This window comes from Procambarus clarkii, chromosome 18 (genome assembly GCF_040958095.1).
Source record: "Procambarus clarkii isolate CNS0578487 chromosome 18, FALCON_Pclarkii_2.0, whole genome shotgun sequence".
NCBI lineage: Eukaryota > Metazoa > Arthropoda > Malacostraca > Decapoda > Cambaridae > Procambarus > Procambarus clarkii.
Genome location: NC_091167.1, coordinates 8,979,882 through 9,007,205, shown reverse-complemented (window position 1 = coordinate 9,007,205; position 27,324 = coordinate 8,979,882). Strand labels below are relative to the sequence as shown.

Sequence of the window (27,324 nt, the reverse complement as noted above, 5' to 3'; positions counted from 1 at the left end):
TTTTGGAGAGTAAACACAGTACGAGAAGGTGCAGCCCCGCTGGAGCAGTTCCAACAATGCGCGCCCATATTGGTAAACAAACATTTTTGCCTGTATAAGGCAGCTGCTTATAATAATAATAATAATAATAAATAATAAATGTTTATTTAAGTAAGGTACATACATACAAGAGATTTTACAAAGTTTGTTGGATTAATAGATAGAGCTAGTACATACAATGCCTAAAGCCATTATTACGCAAAGCGTTTCGGGCAGGAAAAACATTAATGACTAAAGCTTAATACTAATGGGTATAAAGAATAAAATGTGTTGAGAACAAATAAAAATAGAGACAAAAGAGGGGGGAACATGGCTGAAAAAGCAGTACAAATACAATTACAAATTATTACAGACAATTACAGACAAAAAGAACACTGTTTCCCAAAAACGGTGGGTTTTCTGAGTGGAAGAAAACGTATGTCTGGAAGCCGACTTTAACCGCCCCAAGCTGCGCGCGCATTGACCCGAGGTTATATAAACTGGGACGGAGACGGCGTGGGCCCCTTTCCCCAAGCCAGCAGCTGCTCTTACATAACTATTCACGACTCACTGCTGCTCAGCGAGTCGTAAACACAGAAGTTTAGCCCGCTCAACTGTTCTCACAGCATGGACCCTACAACAGTTCCTCGCGACAACGACTCGGAGCGACCCGTTAGGGGCGTCCTGCCCTTCTCAACATTTAAGGTAGTTTTTGTGTTTTGTTGGCGCGCGGGACCAGTGTTTGTGTTGGCGCGTCGGACCAGTGTTTGTCTCTTTGTTGGCGCGCGCGCCCTGAAGCACGCCTGTTGGTTCAGCCTTGGTGACCAAATGCAGGTGCAGTGGTCCTAGAGGGGAAGGTGACCCTCGGTGTTATGGGGCACTGGGTTTTCTCCAGTAGGTGGCTGTTATTTGAAGCACACTCGGGAGGAGGCCTGTCCACCCCTACCCTCTCCTTCCCCATCTGCTCAGCCCTGTCCTTAAGCTCTGTCCTTAAGCTTACGGCCTGCCCAATGTAGCCACGAAGGTTGTCATAGCCGCTGCCGTCTTCGCTGTCTGCGCTCGGGGGTTCATGTCCAGCCGACGTTCTTCCTGTGGTGAGTTAAGCTGGCGATGTTATTCAGGTATCTTATTTACATTGGCCATATAAATATGTGGTCTTTCAGGCCGCTGGTTTATCCAGACGTGTTGTCTGCCTGGTGTAGCCCGGAAGTCACAGTGGGCGTCCCCCAGGCCGCTGGTTTATCCAGACGTTTCATCTGCCGGTGTAGCCCGGAACGTTTCCACAGCCACCGACTGTGGAAACTTACAAGTGTTAATCCCGTTTCTCTAACGAATTAGTCCAGCTTTATTTTGAGCATACTTTGTTTTGCAATTTATAATTATTTATGTTATAATTGGTTTATAATTTTATTATTTACACCATTTATTTACGATTATTCATATAATATAATTTATTACATTGTTAGGCTTTCCAACGACGTCGTCCCAGCCGGTGTTGTTCCTGCAGAGGATGGGCCAGCTGGTGGCTCGGCCGTAGCTGTTGCAGTGGGCGCCCTCACAGACTCTGCTAGTTTCAGCAGATGATGTTACAGCTGCTAACGCCCCAGTTCCATGTTAGGCTTCCCGGCAGCCGACGCTTCAGTCATGAAGCTACAGCTGAAGCGTTCCACCCGATGTTGTGCCCATCAATTTATCACTCTTTTCAGTTTTGTAATTCTCGCTTTCCCAGCTTCATGAATTGTTCCCGTTATTTTCTAGGACAGTTATATTCCAGTTTTTAGCCTAAGTTGTCTTGCAGCTGGCCCTCTACTTACCACTAAGGCCTTCCCTGGTGGCCAGTTGCCCTATTTTCCTCCCTTTATCAGATGTTGGTGCTCCAGCAGTCGATGTCCAGCTGCAGGTGCCCAGCTCCGATGTTCCAGCCGCCGATGGCAGGATTTTGCAGTTCAACATTCGGCAACGGTTGTTAAGTTAATCCATTATATTGCACAATTTTGACTATTGGTGTTTGTGTTACACGCTACGTTTAATGCGGGTTCAAGGTCCAGCTACTACCCACGTGCATAATTCTTTAACTTATAAAACCCGGGCTTATTGTACTTGAGTTATTAACTAAGCCAGCTAGGTTGTGCTAGTTGCCGTGTCACAGGCCTCTTGCCTCAGTTTCCCTGGCTTCGTTTTTTCCACTAGCCTACTCACTTTATTCCCACTCAGGATGCTTTGTCTTGTTGCATGCGTCTTTTACTGTGTTTACAGTATGTTTGTTTAACTTTTGCTTTGCCTTAAGTTATTAAGTAAAGTCAGTTACGGGCCCTTGTCTCCTGCTTTAAGTTTCTGGCCCTGCATTTATGTTTAGTTTCCTCTGTAAATTATTACTGTTTACGGGTAGCCTTGCGGCATATTTGTTGTTTCTCCTGGTTACGTTATGTGGTTTATCATTTACGGCCTAAATGTTTACATTTACCCTATCACAGTTTAATTCATTTGATGCCCTCCCAACACCAGCTGCAGGTTTTACTTCCCGGTTGAATTTTATGCTTGTTCGCTCGACTTTAAGTTGTTAGGTAAGGCCAGTTAGGCTGAGCGAGTGGCTACTCGCTGTCTCAGTTATCTCTACCTTAAGCTTTGACGCCCTGGCGTCGTGCGGTACGCCGTTTTGGTGTTTTATAATTTATATTTGTGAACAAGTTTAAAATATATCTTATGATTGCTAGACTTCCAGTTAAGAGTTGTATTGCTTCCGCAATTTATAGCATTGCTTTCGCCTCATGCCTAAAATTTGTTATTGTTGGACTCGCAATTACGATTCGTATTTAATACAAAAAAAAAAAAAAAAAAAAAAAAAAATCCCGCAATTTACACTTTGCTTAAGTTTCACGTTCAATTTGTTATATTAAGGGACTTTCAATTAGGATTTGTATTAATCTATTGCTTTGCCTCTGTGCCATTAAGTTAATTTCAGCTAGGGTACGCTAGTTGCAGTGCATTCGGGTGGGGTACCCCCCCCCCCATTTTTTCCTCCGGTTTTTCGTCCTATTACACTCGTTTCCCCCATTATATATTCTAAATATTGTGCATTATATTTGACCACCCATTCTTCTCCGCTTCGACAGTACATTAAGTTACATTTGGATTGCTACAGAGAAGTTGAGCATGGCCTCGCGCACGGTGTCATGCAATAACTGGCCATCGGCCTTCCTTTCGGCAAGCTCAAGCCAGTGAGTTAGCATGATGTCGGCCAGCATGTTGTTGGCCAGCAGCAGCCAGCACGCTGTTGGCCATCCGGTCGCTAACGTTCTTTGGCCATCCGGCCTTCTGGGCTAATTTAATACTTTTTAATAATTTAATAATTTTAATAATTTAATACGTTAATACTATTATCTTCCCTTATTTGCTGGGCTATATGGTAGTATTATATTATTCTGTATCGTTACTGTCATTCCAGTATTATTTTATTAAAAATATAAATTGTTATTACGGTTTGGCGTTGCTTTCTTGATTTCTTCCATTCTGCGGCACTTGCCGTCATCGGTTATTTACGATATTACATTGTATTCTTACATTGTACGATTATTTATGACATTGTATTCTTAATATTATTCCTTATTACAGTTACTGGATGACGGTTCCCTGCCGTCGATTTCACTTTGCTCCTGTTCTAAAAGATGTAGCCGAAGTTCACGGCGTACAAGCTGCGGCTTGCAGACGCTCATTGACAACACAAGACTACACTCAGCGGCCACTTAAGGCAGACTCCTCGGCTTCTATCCAGCCCTATCACCCGTCTGGAGGCAGAGATGGGATGGAGACCAAGGGTAATGTTCCCCGCTCACATTCTACATCCGCTTAGGACACAAGCATGTTATAGATTTGGCTTTAAGAATTGGTTCTTATTCCATTTTATTGTTTATGTATATATTGCTTAGTTGTATATACCCGTTCTTGGTATATGTTTGGTTTATATTCAAGATTTACAGTGTTTTGTATTATCCCTGTTTATAGCTGCTTTGTGCTTCTTTGCTGTTCTCCCACCTTTGCTCTTAGCAAAGGTACTTCCCTCTTCTGTCTGCTGGAAGATTCTTAGAGTTGTTAGCCCCCTTCATTGCTTCAGTATAATTGTTCGGAAAACTCTTTATTCATCCAGGATTGTTAATTAAGGAATCTCTTAATTCCTGTGCCAGGCTCCCTCCCCCCGTTTTTCGTCTCCGTATTGATTCAGCTAGGGTTTCCCTCTCGTCTGTGCCCTTGCCTGTCACGATAACACTGCACGCCGCTTCTGCCCACCCTTACTGCCTTATATCTTTCAGCCCGGGGGAGGTGATCTACGCGACAAAAAATCGACGCACGCTTCGACTGGACCAGGTATCGCTTACATGGTCAGGAATCAACACTCTTCGGATCCTACAAGCCCAGTGCAGGGCGCACGCATACCCTAGCCCAGCGAGCGCCCCCCGGCAAGTTCTACCCGGCCCGTGCTCAGTGAACAGGCAACACTTCTTCAGGGCGATTAATTCGCGCCGCCCTCGCAGAGATAGGCTCGCCTTCAGCCGACCACGCACTCTTGCCTTTAGAATTGACAGGGCCACTCGGCTCTCTTGACGGGCTAGCCATCGGAGTTAACGGCGGGTCCAGCAACCAGCTGGAACACCCAGCTGACTACGTCCGGGACGTTGTTGCACTGCCATTCTGAGGCCTCCTTGCGACCAGCGGGCCTCGCCCTTCGGGGGGGGGGGGGTCCGGCCAGCTGGCCTGCGGTGGGGGTGCAGCGCCGGTCCCCAAGTGTCCCGCTGTCCGCAGCTAATCCTTTGCCCAGTCTACGTGCTAGTAAGAGTAAGGAACCCCTTCTCCTTAATCCTTCTCCCGCTGGCCCTCGCGGGATTGGGGGTGCTCCGCCGGAACCCCCAAAGTGATAAGCCTGCAGATAGCTAAGAAATATTCCCATGAATTGTAATTAGTCTAATGCAACTTTCATTTACTACCTATGGATGTAGTTATTAATTGTAATTGATCTCTACTTTATCATTAAGGATTATTCATTATAATTATTCCTTAATACTTTATTGTTATGCACTAGTCAATAATTATTTATCATTCATCCTAATTAGCTATTTGATTCATTAAAAATAATTGCTTATCATTATACTATTTGTTATTATTATTATTTATATAATAATAATTTTATCTATTAATTTGTTATTTATTAATTTATATAATAAATTAATTTATATAATAAATTAATTTATTATATATTAATTTTATATATTAATTTATTATTTACCATTATAAAATAAACAAGTCCCCAATCTGAGCACGTTTTCTTCCAACCTCAGAAAACAGCGTTGTTTTAAAAAAAACAGACATGGGTTGACAACAGAGGGGTAAGGTAGGTTACAGGGAATTTATTAGGTAGTGCTTCGTTTTTATCTTAAACTGGTTGAGAGAGGTACAGTCTTTAACATGGTTGGGAAGGTCATTCCACATTCTGGGTCCCTTGATTTGTAGAGCATTTCTAGTTTGATTAAGACGTACTCTTGGAATATCAAAACTGTATTTATTTCAGGTGTGGTGCTCATGGGTTCTGTTACAACCTTCTATGAAGCTTTTGAGGTCAGGATTGGCATTACAGTTCAGCGTTTTATATATATATATATATATATATATATATATATATATATATATATATATATATATATATATATATATATATATATATATATATATATATATATATTACACATGAGAGATTGTGCAGTGACTTAATATCTAACATTCAGAGATTTGAGTAGGGGTACCGAGTGATGTCTGGGGCCAGAGTGAGATATTGTTCTAATAGCAGCTTTGTGTTGAGTAATTAGAGGACGTAAATGATTTTGGGTAGTAGAGCCCCAAGCACAAATACCATAGTTGAGATATGGATAGATAAGGGAGTAATAGAGAGTCACCAGGGCAGGGCGGGGTACATAATATCTGATTTTAGAAAGAATGCCCACAGTTTTTGAAACTTTTTTTGATATATTTAGAATGTGTTTATATTTACCCAACTCATTCATATACAGTATATGAATGAGTTTGCGTGGCTATAAATAGGAGCTGCCTCATATGGGCCAATAGGTCTTCTGCGGTCCCTGAGTTCATATAATCCACACATTGTACACACATTGTTGGGTCGGCCCCCAACCGGCCGGACGAGCGGACACCATGTACCAGCACATGTACGAACGAAAGGGTATGAATGTATAACGTTCTCAGTGAACGAAGTTGTTATCCGAAACTGCAGTCGACGACTTGACCAGCAGTCTATCAGGGTATGATAGTCTATCAGGTTAGATATGACACTCAAGGGATTTGTTGAACAGCAGAGCTATGGGTGGTGCAAGGGCTTGGGAGGCGCTCTTGTATACAATGGATGGGATTTCACTGATGTTCCCAGCTTTGGTTTTTAGTGAGTGTATGATGGACACAACATCTGACGGGCTGACTGGTGAGAGGAGAAGAGAGTTTGGATAGCTGCCTGAGAGATATGTGTTAATATGTGTCTGAGTCTGTGGGATTTTACTGGCAAGGTTAGCAACAACCGATGAAAAGAAGCTATTAAATTCATTCGCCATTTCTAAGTCAGATGACAGTGTAAGGCCATCCTTAGAGAGTGTTATCTGATTGTGGGAGTGTTGTTTAGTTCCTAGGATATTAGAGATGGTTTTCCATGTACTTTTCATGTTGCCTTTTGCTTCTTTGAATCTAGTCTCATAATATGAAAGTTTAGCTTTTCTTATGATACTGGTAAGCACTGATGAGTACCTTTTAACTACTTCCTTTGTAACTATGCCAATCCTAAGTTTCTTTTCATATTCATGTTTTTTGTTGATTGATTTAATTATGCCACTTGTGAGCCACGGGTTATTTTTTGTTTTATCAGTTACTTGTTTGGTAAGGAGGGGACAGTGAGTGTTGTAGAGGCTTAGAGTTTTGGAGAGAAAGAGGTTAGTTGATGAGTTTATATCCTGTGTATTATTAAATTCAGGTTCCCAGTTAATATTGTGAAGTGCATTAGAGAGATTACCTAAAGCTGATTCACTATGTAGCCTGAATGAAAGTTTTTTGGTTTCTGCTGGTGATGTGTCAATGTTTGCTATGAGGAAGGTAGGATAGTGGTCAGTTGTTCTGTCATAAATTACCCCAGATGTAAGGGGAACTGTTATATTAGTCCATAAGTGATCCAGGGTAGTGGCAGATGTTTGAGTGACTCGGTGGGCTTGGTGATTGTGGGGATTAGCATACAGGAGTGCATGCTGTTACGGAAATAGTCAACCTGAGGGTTGTTTTGAAGACCCAGGTCAATATTGAAATCACCTCCCAGAATGATGTGATTTTTGTTGAGTTTGTTATTTATGATAAGATTCCTTACGTTGTCTGAGAATGAAGCTATGTTGGTACTAGGAAATCTATAGATGGCATCGATAGTCAGGGAAGATTTAAGGGATTTACTGGAGTAGATTGTGCACACCCAACGAAGATCTTAGCATTATTGAAATCACTCCAATTCGTGGCCAAGTCCCACTACTAGTCAGAGACTGTAACCCAACCAGGATTGCTTAAAGATTTTGGTAACAGCCCTTGGCCTAGCCCATGGCCCACCAGCATTACCAGTCTCTTGGCTGAGCACCCAGAGAGCTTCAGAGATGACATAGTGGAGGTGAACCTTGATCACCCGGGTAACTGGGAAACCTCTACTGTAGGACTGAGGGAACCTGCAGCAACGTTGTGAAGGAAAGAAGTATGGTTCTTCAGGATGCTGTCACAGCTGAAGGTGACTTGACATGGTTCCAGAGAAAGAAAGCGCCTCCAGTGTCCACTTTCATCGGCTGGTTAGTAAAGATCTTACTGATTTTGTTTGTGGAAATTTACCGCAGAAGTACTGTAGCCCTACAATAAAAAGGGGAAATGATTTTTCCAGGAGATACATCTTCTCTTATCCTTTAATTACTATAGCTCAAGTGCCTCTTCACTCCTTGATGGTGGAAAACTGTAATTATGATGCTGTGCCTGGCATTTATATGTTCTCTCTCTTTTCTCTACCCAAATTATATACAGTGGCACTTCGACATACGATTGCCCCTACTTACGATAATTTCGAGTTAAAATATAAATTTCATCGAAAAATGCGACTCGACATCCGATGGTGTCGTCAACATCTGATATTTGTTGGTACACGTTCGGGTCGGCCGAGCGCGTGGTTCCTGGTCACGCGGTCCGACCTTCCTCAGTTTACTACAGCTACCCGCTTAGTGACAATCACGCCTATAAGAAATTCTGCTTTTGTGGTGATTTTTTGCATTTTGAACATTAAAGTAATTATTATATAATACGCCATGAGTCCCAGGAAAGTCAGTGGTAAGGCTCAACATATGAGATCCCATGTAAGAATGACCATAGAGCAAATACAAGAGATCATTCGTAAATATGAAGATGGTGTGCGGGTAGGTGAACTAGCTAGGCAGTACAACAAATCTCGGTCAACGATATCCACCATACTAGCTAAGAATAAAGACATTATGGGTGCTAAAGTGATGCAACATTACAGACAAATGTTAAAACGAATGGAAAAACAAATGTCTCTTGACATTTGTAGTGAGACAAACAAGCACTGAACCACAACCAGGTCCTAGTGGTATTCAGGCAAAACTTGAGAGTACCCCAGAGAAAACATCACTGCCTGATGTGATAATGGAAGGGGACTCCCCTTGCAAACAGTAACAACTCTCCTCCCCCCCCTCATCACCATCTTCCATACGCCATCAAGAGCCCTCCATAAAGGTATGAGTAACTTTGGTATTGTATTGTAGTTAGAAAAAAACATTGTATTCAGTATAAAATGTATTTTTATGTTAATATTTTGGAGGGTGGGGAACGGATTAATTCAAATCCCTTTATTTCTTATGGGAAAAATCGCTTCGACTTACGATATTTCGACTTACGATACGTCTCTGGGAACGGATTAGCATCGTAAGTCGAGGCCCCATTGTGTGTGTGTGTATGTATGTATGTATGTATGCATGTATGCATGTATGTATGTATGTATGTATGTATGTATGTATGTATGTATGTATGTATGTATGTATGTATGTATGTATGTATGTATGCATGTATGCATGTATGTATGTATGTATGTATGTATGTATGTATGTATGTATGTATGTATGTATGTATGTATGTATGTATATATATGTATGTATATATATGTATATATATATGTGTATATATATGTGTATATATGTGTATATATATATACAGTATATATATATATATATATATATATATATATATATATATATTTATATATAATGTATATATATATATATATATATATATATATATATATATATATATATATATATATATATATATTATAATAATAATAATATGGATTGTATATTATATTTTTTTAATTTTTTGTTTCTCATGTGCACTACAGAGACTGTAGTGCACATGTTCTTACATATTGATCCAAAACTGGTGGTGCCTGGGATTACAATGTGTGTTGTAGATACCCAAGTGCCAGTTAAAGTTCAAGTATGTTTATTGGGACCATAAAATACATCTCAAAAGGATAGAGTAGCCTCGGCTTTTTCTACCCTCCCTAAGTGCCTGTATTCAAACACCAAAACATTGTATCATTAATTTGGAAGGAAATAGCCATGTATATTTGTCTATATTATCCCTCCATTTGTTTTGATGCTACATATAAGGCAACACAAATTGAATAACGGTGTGTTTGATTTTTGGACATTTGGCCCCGTGCCTCTTGACAAGGGCATTCCAAAGGGAAATGTTTCGTGGCTCATTTCTTACCCGGAGCATACCTGTAGAGGGTTTTGGGAGTTTTTCTACTCTCCGAGCCCAGCCTGAGGCCAGAGTAACTGACTGTTAGTATAAAAGGCAGAAAAAGGTCAGTAAAAAAAGGGGGGGGGGATAGTAGAAGAAGCGAACACTCATACGTATTTAGAGTTAAATGACAAGTTTCTCTCTGAATGCTCTGTGTTCCCTTCTTTGAGGCTGTGGGTCCCTATAATTGCACCAGAGGTGGTATTCCCTATATAAAGGTAGAATGTCATGTTTAGATTAAAGAGTGGTGGCATTTTCAGTTAAGAGATAATATACCGTACTGTATTCTGGTAGTGGTCGGCTTAGTCTGGTCACAGCTGAAAGGTGTAAAGTTGTCCCACAGCAGTTTTGGGGGTCATTTCATTCATTTCATTCAGTTCATTTTTTTTTATTATTTTATTTATATATAAAAGAAGGTACATTGGGATTGTGAGGATACATAGTATAGTACAGTAATTACAATCTTGTAAAGCCACTAGTACGCGCAGCATTTTGGGCAGGTCCTTAATCTAAGAAAATTTTTAGTAGGTAAATACTTGCAAAATTTATAAAAAATGATAACAGTTACAAGGCAAAAAAAAAAATAAAAGATGAGAGAAAATTGTAGGTATATTAAAGCACATAGGTAATTCAGATTGATTGCAATGACAGCTTGAATGGTAGTTGACAAAAATTGGTAGACACAATACAGCATATGGCTAGCACATAAAAGAAGACAGCAATGAACACAATGATAAGGTTGTTTGGGTTAAGTACATAAAAATTGGGAGATTGGATACCACTAGATACAGAGCAAATTTAAAGCTCAGTGTAGGAAACTACGAAGATGAAATTAGGTACTTTTTGGTTTTGCTTTTAAATAAGGCAAAAGTTTGACAGCTTTTCAATTCACTAGGGAGTGAGTTCCAAAGACTAGGTCCCTTAATTTGCATAGAGTGTTTACACAGATTAAGTTTGACCCTGGGGATATCAAAGAGATATTTATTTCTCGTGTGGTGATAATGGGCCCTATTACATCTGTCCAGGGAGAGTTTCAGAGCATGGTTTGCATTTAAGAACAGGGTTTTGTAAATGTAGTTGACACTACATTTTCTACTTTCTATGGGCTACAGAAAATAATATGGTGTTTAACGAGGATAAGTTCCAGCTCATGCGCTACGGAAAAATTGAAAATATAAAAACAGAAACCACGTACAAAACTCAGGCAAATCATAACATAGAACAAAAAGGCAATGTAAAGGATCTGGGTGTACTCATGTCGGAAGACCTTACCTTTAAAGAACACAATAAAGTAGCCGTCACAACTGCAAGAAAAATGACAGGTTGGATAACAAGAACTTTCCACACTAGAGATGCTATACCGATGATGATACTTTTCAAAACGCTTCCACTCTCTAGAGTGGAGTACTGCTGCACAATGACAGCCCCTTTCAAAGCTGGAGAAATTGCTGACCTGGAGAGCGTGCAGAGATCCTTTACTGCTAGAATCCACTCAGTAAAACATCTAAATTACTGGGACCGACTAAAGAGCCTAAATCTGTACTCCCTTGAGCGCAGGCGGGAGAGATACATAATAATCTATACATGGAAAATAATTGAGGGGCTGGTCCCAAACCTGCACACAGAAATAACATCACATGAGACCAGAAGACATGGCAGGATGTGCAGAATACCCCCGTTGAAAAGCAGAGGTGCAACAGGTACTCTGAGAGAGAACTCTATCAACATCAGAGGCCCGAGATTGTTCAACACGCTTCCACTACACGTAAGGGGCATAACTGGCCGACCCCTCACAGTGTTCAAGAGAGAACTGGATAAGCACCTCCAAAGGATACCTGATCAACCAGGCTGTGACTCATACGTCAGGCTGCGAGCAGCTGCGTCTAACAGCCTGGTTGATCAGTCCAGCAACCAGGAGGCCTGGTCGACGACCACGCCGCGGGGACACTGAGCCCCGGAAGCACCTCAAGGTAACCTCAAGGTAAGGACACAAGAGAATGTGTGGAGGGAGTTAATATTTAGCAAGTTTAGGGATTTAAACAAGGGAGCTGAGTGTTGTCTGAAAGCAGAGTTAGTTATTATTCTGATAGCAGATTTTTGCTCGGTGGTGATGGACTTAAGGTGGTTTGCAGTGGTAGACTCCTATGCACAGACACCATAATTAAGATAGGGATAGATTAGTGCATAATATAGTGAGAGGAGAGCAGAGTTAGGAACATAATATCTTATTTTAGAGAGTATACACCTGTTTTAGAAACTTTCTTAGTTATGTGTTGAATGTGGGTGCTGAAGTTAAGTCTCTTGTCTAGGAATAGGCCAAGAAACTTGCCATCATTTTTATTACAGATGTTAATGTTGTCTATCTGTAGCTGAATTTCATTTGATGATTTGCTTCCAAATAAGATGTAGTAGGTCTTTTCTATGTTTAATGTTTGTTAGTTGACATCCATAAGTGGACTTTTTTTAATTCATTATTCACAACATTATTTAGTGTATGTGGGTTGGGGTCTGAATAGATAAAGAGTAGTATCATCAAACAATATAGGTTTAAGAATATTAGAGACATTAGGCAGATCATTGATATATATATAAGAAATAGAAGAGGTCCTAAGATGGTGTCCTGTGGCACTCCAACGGTAATTGGTAGATTGGAAGAAGTTGTATCATTGATGGTTACACATTGGTGTCTGTCACTAAGATAGGATCGGATGTAGTCGGGGGCAAGGCCTCGGATTCCTTAATGCTGGAGTAGAGTAAGAGGTAGTTGTGATTAACAGTATCAAAGGCTTTTCTTAGGTCAATGAAGAGTCCAATCGGAAACTCATTTTTGTCAAGGGCTGAGTAGATAACGTCAAGGAGACTAATGATTGCATCGTTGGTGCTCTTTTGGGACCGGAAGCCAAACTGGCAGGGGCTGAGTATGTCGAATTTTACGAGGTAGGAATAGAGCTGTTTGTAAATAATTTTTTCAAATATTTTTGATAGAATGGGTAGATTTGATATTGGTCTATAATTGTTTATGTCCGCCGGATTGCCTCCTTTATGGACTGGCGTTACTCTTGCTTTTTTGAGGATATCAGGGAAGGTGTGACACTATAGATTTGTTGAACAGTAGAGCTACGGGTGGGGCAAGGGCATGGGAGGCGCTCTTGTATACAATGGACGGAATTTCACTGGTGTTCCCTGCCTTGGTTTTTTTTTTTTTTTTTTTTTTTTTTTTTTGAGATATATACAAGAGTTGTTACATTCTTGTACAGCCACTAGTACGCGTAGCGTTTCGGGCAAGTCCTTAATCCTATGGTCCCTGGAATACGATCCCCTGCCGCGAAGAATCGTTTTTTCATCCAAGTACACATTTTACTGTTGCGTTAAACAGAGGCTACAGTTAAGGAATTGCGCCCAGTAAATCCTCCCCGGCCAGGATACGAACCCATGACATAGCGCTCGCGGAACGCCAGGCGAGTGTCTTACCACTACACCACGGAGACGGTTTTTAGAGTGTATGATGGACACAACATCTGCCAGGCTGATTGGTGAAAGGAGAAGAGAGTTTGGATAGCTGCCTGAGAGATATGTGTTAATATGTGTTTGAGTCTGTGGGATTTTACTTGCAAGATTAGCACCAACCGATGAAAAGAAGCTACTGTATTAAATTCATTTGCCATTTCTAAATCAGTTGACGGTGTATTCCCATCCTTATAGAGTTTTATTTGGTTATGTGAGTGTTGTTTAGTTCCTAGGATACTAGAGATTGTTTTCCATGTGCTTTTCATGTTGCCTTTTGCTTCATTGAATCTATTCACATAATATGCAAGTTTTGCCTTTCTTATGATACTTGTAGTAAGCATTGATGAGTACCTTTTAGCTACTTCCTTTGAAACTAGGCCAATCCTAAGTTTCTTTTCATATTCATGTTGCTTGTATATTGAGTTGAGAATGCCACTTGTGAGCCATGGATTGTTTAATCTTTTGTCAGTTACTTGCTTGGTAAGAAGGGGACAATGAAGGTTGTAGAGGCTTAGAGTTTTGGAGAGGAAGAGGTTAGCTAATGAATTTATATCCTGGGTATTATTGAATTCAGAATCCCAGTTAATATTGTGAAGTGCATCTGTAAGATTGCCTAAAGCTGATTCACTGTGTAACCTAAATGAAAGTTCCTTGCTTTTTGGTGGTGTTATATCCATGTTCGCTGTGAGAAAGGTAGGATAGTGGTCAGTTGTTCTGTCGTAGATTATACCAGATACAAGGGGAGCTGTTATGTTTGTCCATATGTGATCCAAGGTAGTGGCTGATGTTTGAGTGACTCGGGTAGGTTTGGTGATTGTGGGGATTAGCATACAGGAGTTCATGCTGTTAAGGAAATAGGCAACTTAAGAGCAATTTTGTTGACCCAGGTCAATATTGAAGTCTCCTCCCAGAATGATGTGGTTTTTGTTGAGATTGTTGTTTATAATAAGATTCCTTAGGTTATCTGAGAAAGAAGCTATGTTAGTATTGGGAAATCTGTAGATGGCTCCAATAGTCAAAGAGGATTTAAGGGATTTAATTGTAAACTGAGCAAAAGTATATTCACAGTAGTCATCTCTATCACTAATGACACTGTTGCAGATAAATGTACAGTATCTTGGTAATATATAGCTGTGCCACCACCTTTTTTATTAGGCCTACAGTTATGAATGGCTTTATAACCAGCTAAGTTGTAGAGTTGGGTATAGTCTTTATTTAGCCAAGTTTCTGTTAAAATAATGAACGATAAGTTAGTACCTAGTGCTGTGAGTAATGCATTTATATTGTCAAAATGTTTACCAAGTGATCTAACATTTTGGTTGTAAACTGATAGACAGGTGCTATTTTGGAGTTTGTTTTTTGCCTGGTGTGCTGTGAAGTTCTTGGAATAATGATGATCAATGTGCTGGTTGGTGTAGATATGAGACAGAAGATTTTGATTAGGATCAATATCAGTGTGCATGGAAATGCAGAGGGATCACGATACAAGATACACGATGTAGAAAAACACAAGAATAGAAGCAAATACAGTGGTACCTTGCATAACTATCGCCCCACAAGGCGAATATTTTGGGTAACGACTGGCCCGATCGGCGAGAAATCGTCCCATATGACGAACGCTCGTTTGTGTAACGTCAACACCACATGGTGGGGTCACGCCGCCACTGTCTACAGTGTTGTATTGGTGTCTCACACGACCAGTATCCGTCTGTATCGCTCCACACACAATTCTGATATTCGTGTTTTTTTTTTTTTGTGGTTTTGTGACTACAATTCTGAACGCACGATGTCGTCCAAGAAGCAGCCTGCGAAAGCAGGAGTTTGCAAGGGGAAGAAAGAGGCAATCACTGTGGAAGTGAAGAAAGAGATCATAGCAAAGCATGAGCGTGGTATTCGTGTGGTTGATCTTGCCAGGGAGTATGGCAGGGCTCCCTCAACAATATCCACCATACTGAAGGGCAAGGATAAATATAAGACGCTTGACATGGCCAAAGGAGTTAGCAAGCTCACCAGCAAACGTCCAAAACTCCTGGAAGATGTGGAACGGCTACTGCTGGTGTGGATGAATGAACAACAATTGCATGGCGATTGTGTCTCTGAAGCTATCGTTTGCGCTAAGGCTAGGATGCTGTATGTGGACCTTGTCGGGAAGATACCAGGTGCGTCGTCTGAAGATGAGGAGGTATTTAGGGCAAGCCGTGGCTGGTTTGAGAACTTTAAGAAAAGGAGTGGTATACACAGTGTTGTGCGACATGGGGAGGCTGCCAGCTCTGATAAAGGTGCTGCTGAGGCTTTTGTGCCAGAGTTCCAGAAATTTGTTGATCAGGAGCAGTTTCTGCCACAACAAGTTTTCAATTGTGACGAGACCGGCCTTTTTTGAAAAAAACTGACGAAGAGGACCTACATCACGCAAGAGGAACAATCATTGCCTGGCCACAAACCGATGAAGGATCGCCTTACTCTCGTGCTCTGTGCCAATGCATGTGGCGATTGCAAGGTCAAGCCGCTGCTCGTCTATCACTCAGAAAATCCACGAGTGTTCAAGGCGTTTAAGGGTCACAAGACACGGCTGAATGTGATGTGGAGGTCGAACAAGAGGTCCTGGGTCACGCAGATCTTCTTTAGTGAGTGGGTAAATGACATTTTCGGCCCCACAGTGAGAAATTATCTCGTCGACAAGCAGTTACCACTCAAGGCCTTGCTTGTGCTCGATAATGCACCTGCGCATCCTTGCCAACTGCAAGATGATCTGTTCCCTGAAAATCAGTTTATCACCATCAAGTTTCTTCCTCCAAACACCACGCCACTCCTCCAACCCATGGATCAGCAGGTCATTGCTAACTTTAAGAAGCTCTATATGAAGGCCTTGTTGGAGAGATGTGTTCATGTGATTGACACCACAGAGCTGACCCTCAGACAATTCTGGAAGGAGCAGTTCAATATCATGGGGGCCTTGCGTTTGATAGATAAGGCCTGGGAAGGGGTGTCACAGAGAACCCTACACTCTGCATGGCGAAACTTGTGGCCTGAGGGTGTCCCTGAGCGAGACTTCGAAGGTTTCGGTCCTGCACCTGCATCTGCATCCGCACCTGTGGATGACCCGGAGGCTCTTTTAGTGGATGATATTGTCGCTCTGGGACACACACTGGGTCTGGAGGTGGATGCTGCTGATGTGCAGGAGTTGGTGGAGGAGCACAGTGATGAACTGACCACCGAGGAACTCCTGGAACTGCAGAAAGAGCTGGTGCAACAGGAGGTACAGGAGCTCTCATCGGGGGAGGAGGAGGTCTGCGAGGATGCTATCCCATCTAGTGAGATCAGGGACGTGCTGGGCATGTTCGAAAAGGTGACAGCATTTGCGGAAAAGCATCACCCTGATAAGGCGGTGACAACACGGTGCGTGAACCTGTTTAATGACAATGTGCTGTCTCGATTTAGGGACATCCTCAAACGAAGACAACAGCAAGTGACACGCGATATGGTCAGTGGACAGGGTGGGAAGAGACGTGAACCACAACCCGGTCCTAGTGGGGTTAAATTCCCAAAGAGAGCGAGCCCGCCTGACCCAGAGGTGGTGTCTCCCTTCTCCCCATAAGCCCTCTCCTCCCTCCCTCCCGATCGGCTCCCTCAAGCCAGCAACGACTCTTCATAAGGTAAAGTGAATATACACATGGAAACAGTCAAACAAACATTTATTTAACTTGTACAGTATAATATTACCAGTGTATAATGTCATATTGTTGTTTTAGGGGGTGGAACGGATTATTTGTATTTACATTGTTTTGGGTGGGGAAAATTGTTTTGCATGACGCCGGTTTCACATGACGACAGCGGCGTTGGAACGGATTAAATTCGTTATGCGAGGTACCACTGTACACATAAAATAGTAACAAATTAGAAGTAAAATAAAGATTTAATAGATAGCCAGGAAGGCCACACAAGTTAGGTAAAAGAAAAAACAAAAAATCAGAGACTGACAATATAAATGTAAAAAAAAAAATAATAAGAAAAATAATAATCATAGAGCAAAATGGTCTTAAAGATAATTAGCTTAGTACTGGTTAATTAAAATCCTATAATTAGTATGAACCTAAGAAAACAAAGTGAGCTCAAATGAATAATTAAAAAAAGACATATAAATCGAAGTAAATCTAGAAATTTACTCTAATATAAGTCTTAAGTGTAAAAATAAATAGGGTGAGAGTATATTCATGTGGATGATTTTACTTTCACTGTCCATCTGATTTTCCAGGATCACATCCTATGCTAAAAATATTATTTGCTATTTTATATTATTTCAGAGTCAGAATGTGATCTTCATTAGGGGCATTATCAGACTGCAAGCTTGTATTCGCCAATACATGACGCAAATAGACTTCTGCGTACTAAGTTTATGGAAGAGCATGTGGCAACACTGGCCAAGATAGCCAAGTTGGCTCAACAGCTCCATCGGGATATACTCACCGACAACATCCACAAAGGAGATGTGGACTTCCATAAGGCCCTCTACAATCAGGTGTGTGCCAGGAAATATCATAACACATACAGGAGTGTAATATTATTTTTTTGTAACTTTACATAAACTGTTTGCTTCAGTGCTATATTTTTGTAAATGTATTTGTTGCTCACCTGTAGGTCTTTCCTGCAGGTAAGCAAGGAAGTGTTGAGGAAGGCAAGGATCCCTTTAGTGTGTTGCAAACTTTGTATACATTTGTATTCTTTATGCTGGCATCCAGAGGCTTTATGCTGGCATCCAGAGGCTTTATGCTGGCATCCAGAGGCTTTATGCTGGCATCCAGAGGCTTTATGCTGGCATCCAGAGGCTTTATGCTGGCATCCAGAGGCTTTATACTGGCAGCTAGAGGCTTTATGCTGGAAGCCACAGGCTTTATGCTGGCAGCCACAGGCTTAATGCTGGCAGCCACAGGCTTTATGCTGGCATCCAGAGGCTTTATGCTGGCATCCAGAGGCTTTATGCTGGCATCCAGAGGCTTTATGCTGGCATCCAGAGGCTTTATGCTGGCATCCAGAGGCTTTATGCTGGCATCCAGAGGCTTTATGCTGGCATCCAGAGGCTTTATACTGGCATCCAGAGGCTTTATGCTGGCATCCAGAGGCTTTATGCTGGCATCCAGAGGCTTTATGCTGGCATCCAGAGGCTTTATACTGGCATCCAGAGGCTTTATGCTGGCATCCAGAGGCTTTATGCTGGCATCCAGAGGCTTTATGCTGGCAGCTAGAGACTTTATGCTGGCAGCTAGAGGCTTCATGCTGGCAGCCACAGGCTTCATGCTGGCAGCCACAGGCTTTATGCTGGCAGCCACAGGCTTTATGCTTGCAGCCACAGGCTTTATGCTGGCAGCCACAGGCTTTATGCTGGCATCCAGAGGCTTTATGCTTGCATCCAGAGGCTTTATGCTGACATCCAGAGGCATTATGCTGGCATCCAGAGGCTTTATGCTGGCATCCAGAGGCTTTATGCTGACATCCAGAGGCTTTATGAGGGCATCCAGAGGCTTTATGTTGGCATCCAGAGGCTTTATGTTAGCATCCAGAGGCTTTATGTTAGCATCCAGAGGCTTTATTCTGGCATCCACATGCTTTATGCTGGCATCCACAGGCTTTATGCTGGCATGCAGAGGCTTTATGCTGGCATCCACAGGCTTTATGCTGGCATTCACATGCTTTATGCTGGCATCCACATGCATTATGCTGGCATCCACATGCTTTATGCTGGCATCCACATGCTTTATGCTGGCATCCACATGCTTTATGCTGGCATCCACAGGCTTTATGCTGGCATCCAAAGGCTTTATGTTGGCAGCCACAGGCTTTATGCTGGCAGCCACAGGCTTTATGCTGGCAGCCACAGGCTTTATGCTGGCAGCCACAGGCTTTATGCTGGCAGCCACAGGCTTAATGCTGGCATCCACAGGCTTTATGCTGGCATATACAGGCTTTATGCTGGAAGCCACATGCTTTATGTTGGCATCCACAGGCTTTATGCTGGCACCCACAGGCTTTATGCTGGAAGCCACAGGCTTTATGCTGGCATCCACAGGCTTTATGCTGGCATCCACAGGCTTTATGCTGGCATCCACAGGCTTTATGCTGGCATCCACAGGCTTTATGCTGGCGTCCACAGGCTTTATGCTGGCATCCACAGGCTTTATGCTGGCATCCACAGGCTTTATGCTGGCATCCATAGGTTTTATGCTGGCATCCACAGGCTTTATGCTGGCATACCTACCTACCTTGAGGCTACCTTGAGGTGCTTCCGGGGCTTAGTGTCCCCGCGGCCCGGTCGTCGACCAGGCCTCCTGGTTGCTGGACTGATCAACCAGGCTGTTAGACGCGGCTGCTCGCAGCCTGACGTATGGGTCACAGCCTGGTTGATCAGGTATCCTTTGGAGGTGCTTATCCAGTTCTCTCTTGAACACTGTGAGGGGTTTGCCAGTTATGCCCCTTATGTGTAGTGGAAGCGTGTTGAACAGTCTCGGGCCTCTGATGTTGATAGAGTTCTCTCTCAGAGTACCTGTTGCACCTCTGCTTTTCAACGGGGGTATTCTGCACATCCTGCCATGTCTTCTGGTCTCATGTGGCATCCACAGGCTTTATGCTGGCATCTACAGGCTTTATGCTGGCATCCACAGGCTTTATGCTGGCATCCATAGGTTTTATGCTGGCATCCACAGGCTTTATGCTGGCATCCACAGGCTTTATGTGGGCATCCACAAGCTTTATGTGGGCATCCACAGGCTTTATGTGGGCATCCACAAGCTTTCTGCTGGCAGCCACAGGTTTTATGCTGGCATCCACAGGCTTTATGCTGGCATCCACAGGTTTTATGCTGGCATCCACAGGCTTTATGCTGGCAGCCACAGGTTTTATGCTGGCATCCACAGGCTTTATGCTGGCATCCACAGGCTTTATGCTGGCATCCACAGGCTTTATGCTGGCAGCCACAAGCTTTATGCTGGCATCCACAGGCTTTATGCTGGCATCCACAGACTTTATGGTGGCAGCCACAGGCTTTATGCTGGCATCCACAGGCTTTATGCTGGCAGCCACAGGCTTTATGCTGGCATCCACTTGCTTTATGCAGGCAGCCACAGGCTTTATGCTGGCATCCACAGGCTTTATGCTGGCATCCACATGTTTTATGCTGGCAGCCACAGGCTTTATGCTGGCATCCACAGGCTTTATGCTGGAATCCACAGGCTTTATGCTGGCATCCACAGGCTTTATGCTGGCATCCACAGGCTTTATGCTGGCAGCCACAGGCTTTATGCTGGCATCCACAGGCTTTATGCTGGCAGCCACAAGCTTTATGCTGGCATCCACAGGCTTTATGCTGGCAGCCACAGGCTTTATGCTGGCATCAACATGCTTTATGCTGGCATCCACTTGCTTTATGCTGGCATCCACAGGCTTTATGCTGGCATCCACAGGCTTTATGCTGGAATCCACAGGCTTTATGCTGACATCCACAGGTTTTATGCTGGCAGCCACAGGCTTTATGCTGGCAGCCACATGCTTTATGCTGGCAGCCACATGCTTTATGCTGGCATCCACAGTCTTTATGCTGGCAGCCACAGACTTTATGGTGGCAGCCACAAGCTTTATGGTGGCAGCCACAGACTTTATGCTGGCATCCACAGGCTTTATGCTGGCAGCCACAGGCTTTATGCAGGCAGCCACAGGCTTTATGCTGGCAGCCACAGGCTTTATGCTGGCATCCACATGCTTTATGCTGGCATCCACAGACTTTATGCTGGCAACCACAGGCTTTATGCTGGCAGCCACAGGCTTTATGCTGGCATCCACAGTGTTACAACTGATATGAGTGGGGCTTCTATGGGGTACTGGTACTATTAAGGGGTATAGGTAGTTAGAAGACAGGAGTATCAAATATGGGAGAGCTAAAAGGCCCGGCCCCCAAAATAAACTATCCACAGTAGTAATAACTTGCTACAAGACCAAATATGTTCGTCTAAGGGTTGATCACTGCGCTCCCACACAGGAAGAAGAGATACTCTGTAATTCATGTACTTATTTATTAACCCGTTAACAACCCCCCATATACACTCACACCAATAACAATAATAATAATAACTTTACCACACTATCTTACGTTAAAAGCCTTGGTCCACGTAGGCAGGATACAAGGTTTACACTAATAACAAGCTAGGGTAAAGTACTTCTGGATAAGCACTGAAGCTGGATGCAGCTTAGGGTAGTGAAACCACGTGGGACCCTAATACAAAACAACACTTAGGGGTACCCAAACACTGGCAAAATACTATCCCCAGGTCTCACCAATCGTTACTACCAGAGTAGGCACACTCACTAATGCCCTGTACTTAGCTTAAGGATACAGGAACTTCAGGTAAGGGAAATAAGTAAGAGGAGAAGGAAGGAGAGTAGGGATACAGCCACAGAGTAGGTCTTAACCTCACGCCACCAGCCAAGAGAAGACCGAGCTAGCCACCAGCTGCCTCCCTCATGTCGTGGTGCCGGGAGGAGCCTAATTGATCGTGCAGCTAAGCACATTAAAGATCTTCCCCTATGCAACGTATTGTTACTTTATGAATGATTAGAAAGTATTAGTAAGCAAAGTTGGTGCCTATGTTATTATTTAATAATCAACCCCCAGCTCAGTCTTTAAATGCTCTTTGAGAAACAATAATAGTCTTACGTCTGGCAGGGAAGATACAAACAATTGACATTCTAGATGCCCAACTGTGCTACCAGGAAGTTTAATAGCTCAATTTTGACCTCTGGTTTCCACTGGAGAACCCAGGGTCGTAACACTCCTCCCCCCTTCAGAGAAAAAAAAATGTGACTACTAGAATAGTAGTCATATTTTTTTGTAAGAGTATACAGAGAACAAAAAGAAAAACATATGACAAAAACAAAAAATCAATCAAAAGCAATTTCTTTGCAAAAAAAAAAAAAATACAAAGGAGTTCTCTGAAAGAAAAAAAAAAACATACACAAAAAAATAAAAGAACAGGGAAGTAAATAAATTGGACACGGAATATTTAATGTCACAGGAGAACCTAAAAAAAATTAACTAAAGCATGACAGTTGGTAAATGGCTTTCTGTGGCTCAGATGAATGTTATTCAGGCAACCGGGACAGAGCGTCGGCTATCACGTTGAGTCTGCCCGGTAGGTGGGTAATGGAAAGATTGAAGTCCTGTAGGTACAACGCCCACCTGAGGATGCGTTTATTCTTACCCTTCATCTGAGTCAGGAAGACCAGTGGGTTATGGTCCGTGTACACTTCCACTATATTACCTGTGAGGTAAACTTCGAACTTTTTACATGTTAACACTAGCGCCAACGCCTCTTTTTCTACCACTGAATAATTGCGTTGCGCCTTGTCGAATTTCACAGAGTAATAATATACTGGGTGTTCCACCTGATCATCCCCAGTTTGCAACAACACTGCACCAGCACCCGAGTCAGACGCGTCAACATGAATTTTAAACGGTCGGTCGAACCTTGGACTAGCAAGCACTGGGGCGGAAGCTAAGATCAATTTCAAATTTTTAAATGCCTCTGCACAGTCTGATGACCACTTAAATTTAACGGCTTTCCGCAACAAGTCTGTGAGAGGAGTGGCAACACTGGAAAAGTTCTGACAAAAACGTCGATAGTACGCACACATACCGATAAATCTTTGAACGTCCTTTTTAGACTTTAGTACTGGATACTCCAGAATGGCATTGATTTTATCTTGCCGAGGTAACACTTTTCCTTGGCCCACTTCATAACCGAGGTACGTCACTGTGCCTTGGCCAAAATGACACTTTTTAGCATTTAAGGTAAGATTTGCCCTTTTCAAGATGGCAAACAACTGGCGTAACCTAGCTATGTGGTCAGCCCAATTACTGTCAAACAGCACGATATCATCTAAATGCGCCCGACAATTTGGCACCTTAGCGAGTAGAGAGTTCATGAGTCTCTGGAACGTGGCAGGGGCATTACGCAAGCCGAACGGTAACACCTGATACTCAAAAACACCCTCGGGTGTCACAAACGCGGTGAGCTGTTTAGCACGTTCAGTGAGTGGGATTTGATAATACCCCCTCGAGAGGTCGAATTTCGAAACGTACTTGGCATTTCCCAACTCGTCAATGCAGTCCTCGAGGAGGGGCAGCGGATAGGCATCCACAATGGTCACCTTGTTGAGCTGCCGATAGTCGGTGCATAATCGCCAGGAGCCGTCTGGTTTGGGGACCAAAAGGCAGGGCGAGCACCAAGAGCCCTGGCTCGGCCGGATGAGGCCGTGCTGGAGCAAGAAGTCGACCTCCTTCCGTACGATGGCCTTCTTTTCTGGACTCATCCGATAGGGTTGAAGGCGAATGGGAGTGTAGTCCGTCAATTCGACATCATGGCAAATGGCATCAGTCTGGGTCGGGACCTCCCCGAACAGACTGGAGAATTCATCAACCAACGACTGCACCTCTTCACGTTGGGCCATCTGCAAATGGGACAGTTCCTCCACAGCATTCACAGAACTAGAATTATTGAAAATGAGATTAGTTGGCTCCCCAGAACAATCATCCCCTCTCTCACTGGAAATGGAAACATTGGTTAGTGCAATGGGCCTGGGGCCCTGGAACTTCTTCAGTCGATTTACATGTATGAGCATTACCTGGTTACGTTTGTCAGAGTGCCTCACTTTGTACGTGAGGTCCCCAGTCTTTTCTGTCACAATGTAGGGGCCTTCGTACTTGTGGGACATAGTGTTCCCTAGTCGAGGCTTTAATACCAGGACAGGGTCGCCAGGCTGAAATATCCGTAACTTAGATTTAGCATCGTTACGTTCTTTCATCTTTTCTTGGGCCTTGCCAAGATACTTTAATGCAGCCGCCTTGCAGTCCTTGAGTCTCTGGTGGTGTTGCGCAAAGAAAGCCGAACCTTCGGATAACGTTACGTTCCCTAACAGATTCTCCTGTAACATTTGCAAGGGTCCACGAACTTTATGGCCAAAGACTAACTCAAAAGGAGAACAGCCCAGTGAACTTTGTAATCCCTCTCTAGCCGCAAACAAAACATACGGTAAATTCTCATCCCAGAAGGTGTGGGAACTCTCGCACGATGTCTTCAACATCTGCTTCAGAGTTAGATGGAAACGTTCAATTACCCCCTGACTCTGTGGATGGTATGGGCTGGAAACCTTATGAGTTATTCCATGTTCCTTACAAAATTGCTCGAAAACATCAGACTTAAAATTAGTACCATTGTCAGTTTGCACGACCCGAGGCAGTCCAAAAGTGGAAAAAAATTGCAACATACGAGCAACAACAGTTTTTGCTCGGATGTTCCTTACAGCAAAAGCCTCTGGGTAACGAGTAGTGATACACATCATCGTGATTAGGTAAATATTACCAGACTTAGTTCTAGGTAATGGTCCAACACAGTCCATTACCACATGAGAAAATGGTTCCTCTGGCACGACAATAGGCCTTAGAGGAGCTTTAGGTGGAGTCTGGTTTGGTTTCCCAACCAGTTGACAAACAATACACGCATTACAAAATTTTGCCACATCGCTTTTCAGCTTGGGCCAGAAAAAATACTTTAAAATTTTGTGATACGTAATATTAATACCTTGATGTCCCCCCATAGGATCATCATGAGCAGCTGCCAAAACTCTTTCTCTATAGCAGGTCGGCAACATAACCTGGTGGACTACCTCCCACTCATTTGACAAGGGAGCCCCCTGTGGTCTCCATTTTCTCATCAAAATCCGATCATTGTAGTAGTACCCAGTTGCTGCGTCTACAATTTCCTCCATAGAGACGGCTGTTTCATGACAATCTGCAAGAGTGGGGTCAGCTTTCTGTAACTCACTCAAGGAGGCATCTAGGCCTTGGTCAGATGCCATTGGCCGAGGCTCAACATTGTTCTCCTCCACCTCTCCACTACTCTCGGTAGACGGCAGTGGCAGGCTCTCCACAATGTCCTCGGCCACGTCATCGAGTCGGGCCATGAATGTGTCCGCGAGGTCCACTTGGTTTTCACCACTCGGAAAACTCCTCGTGACCTCGGGATTTACCACCTTGGCAAGCACAGGGCTGCCCTTACATTTAAGTCCCATAGACCTGGTCACCGCGCACGCAGGGTACACAACATTATCCTCTGCGGCGGGTGGATCCAGGCAAACCTTAGGGGTAGGCAACATAATAGGCAGTCTGGAGTCCCCTACCTTATCCCCTGCTAAATCATTACCAACTATTACATCAACATTAGGGAAAGGTAGGTATGAAGTGACTCCGACTGTACAAACACCCTTGTGGAAATCAGATTCCAGGGTAACCTTATGGAGGGGTACTGCCCGAGTATCACTAGTGACACCCTCGACCAGTACCACCTCTCCAGTGTCGAGAGTGTTGGCACCTTGCAATGCACTCTCTAAAATTAAAGTCTGGATGGCACCGGTGTCTCGGAAGATCACCACGTCCTTCCAGGAAGAACCCTCAGACAAAAGTAGTCTCCCTTTCGATAAGAATGGGGTAAGCAAGTCCAACCACTGTGGGTTGGAGGTCTTACTCCCTAACCCTTCCGAAGGCCTCAAGCCCTGTGTCACAACTAGAGCATTGGGTCTTTTTTCTGGGTACAGTTGCCAACAACGGCTAATATTGTGGTTTGAACGATTACAGTGACCACAAAAACGTCGGGGAGAAGAGACATTACTAACAGAATTACCCTTCGGTTCACCTTTAGGTGCCGTTGGGCTAGACACTTTAACAGGGTTAGTTATGTCTGAAACAGAAGGTGCATTAGGTAAAGGGTTAGAATGAGCTGGTCTGGACTGGCTGTGGGTATAAGGTTTGCTACTCTGTGGGGTATAATTATTTTTATTGGGCCTTTTGCCCGCCAATTGGTAGTTTTCTGCCAACTTGGCCAAATCCCCTATTTTAGAATTTAACTCTATCCTTCCTTTAATGTATTGTGATACGTTCTCTGGCATAACATCTATAAAATGCTCCATTAAAATTAAGTTCCTGAGAGCCTCGTATGTTTCGGCTTTCGCCGAGCGAATCCATCTATCAAATAATCGAATTTGATCATTCACAAATTCAGTGAGCGGTTGGTTGTGAGTAGGCCTAAGGTTACGATAAACTTGGCGGTGAGCTTCAGGAGTAATTTCATATGCCCGCAAAATACATTCCCTGACTTTATCATATTCGAAACACTCGTCGTCAGGCATGTTTATAAAAATATCTTGTGCTTTACCCCTAAGTCTTCCCTGTAGGATTTTCACCCACTCTTCCTTTGGCCAGTTCATGGACGTGGCCACTCTCTGAAAATGGTTGAAAAACCTTTCAGGGTCAGACTCTGAAAATTCAGGCAAATTATGCTTTTTCTCATAATGCCTGGGGTTTGAATCCCCGGCAGGTGGAGTTCCAGTGGCATTCGCTCTAATTCTAGCCTCCTCGGTTTTGAGTTTTTGCTCCTCTAATTTTATTTTTGCTAACTCTAAAGCTAATTCACTTTCCCTATGAGTTGCACTTTCTGCTTGGCTAGGCTGGCATAAAGGTGTATCACTTGCCAATAGTTGTTCATCAATACAATGTTGTAATATTTCATTCACCAAAGTCCACTTTTTATCTGCGACATTTAATTCTAGGCCAAATTCCTGGCCTAACAATACTAAATTAGACTTAAGTTTCTTTATCTCTACCACTGAAGGCTCCCTTGCCAGGTTCTGCATTTCAGAAGACATCACTAATAATTTTAGCTCCCAGCCAAAGAAAAAATTAAAAAATAAAAATTGGAAAAAAACAAAAATTTGCACGGCCCCTAACACAAGGCCACACTAACCTTAATCGTGAAGGGATCCAGCTGGGTGTCCAGTCAGTGCAAGAATGTCCTTTGCTAGATGAGCTGGACCCTAGGCTAG

At 43.2% G+C, this 27,324-nt stretch overlaps 2 long non-coding RNA genes across 2 annotated transcripts in view; both read left to right on the top strand.

The window, feature by feature from the left end:
- Nucleotides 1–409: 409 nt before the first annotated feature.
- LOC138365791 (uncharacterized) lies at nt 410–5,324 on the top strand. The gene is made up of 2 exons (XR_011228999.1): nt 410–723; nt 3,631–5,324. It is a non-coding gene; the product is annotated as an uncharacterized lncRNA (long non-coding RNA).
- Nucleotides 5,325–7,258: 1,934 nt separating this feature from the next.
- The window catches only part of LOC138365790 (uncharacterized), a 32,187-nt gene continuing 12,121 nt past the window's right edge, over nt 7,259–27,324 (top strand). Inside the window, exons 1-2 of the long non-coding RNA XR_011228998.1 lie at nt 7,259–7,883; nt 17,709–17,923. This is a non-coding gene — a long non-coding RNA (uncharacterized lncRNA). The remainder of the gene's footprint in view (nt 7,884–17,708; nt 17,924–27,324) is intronic.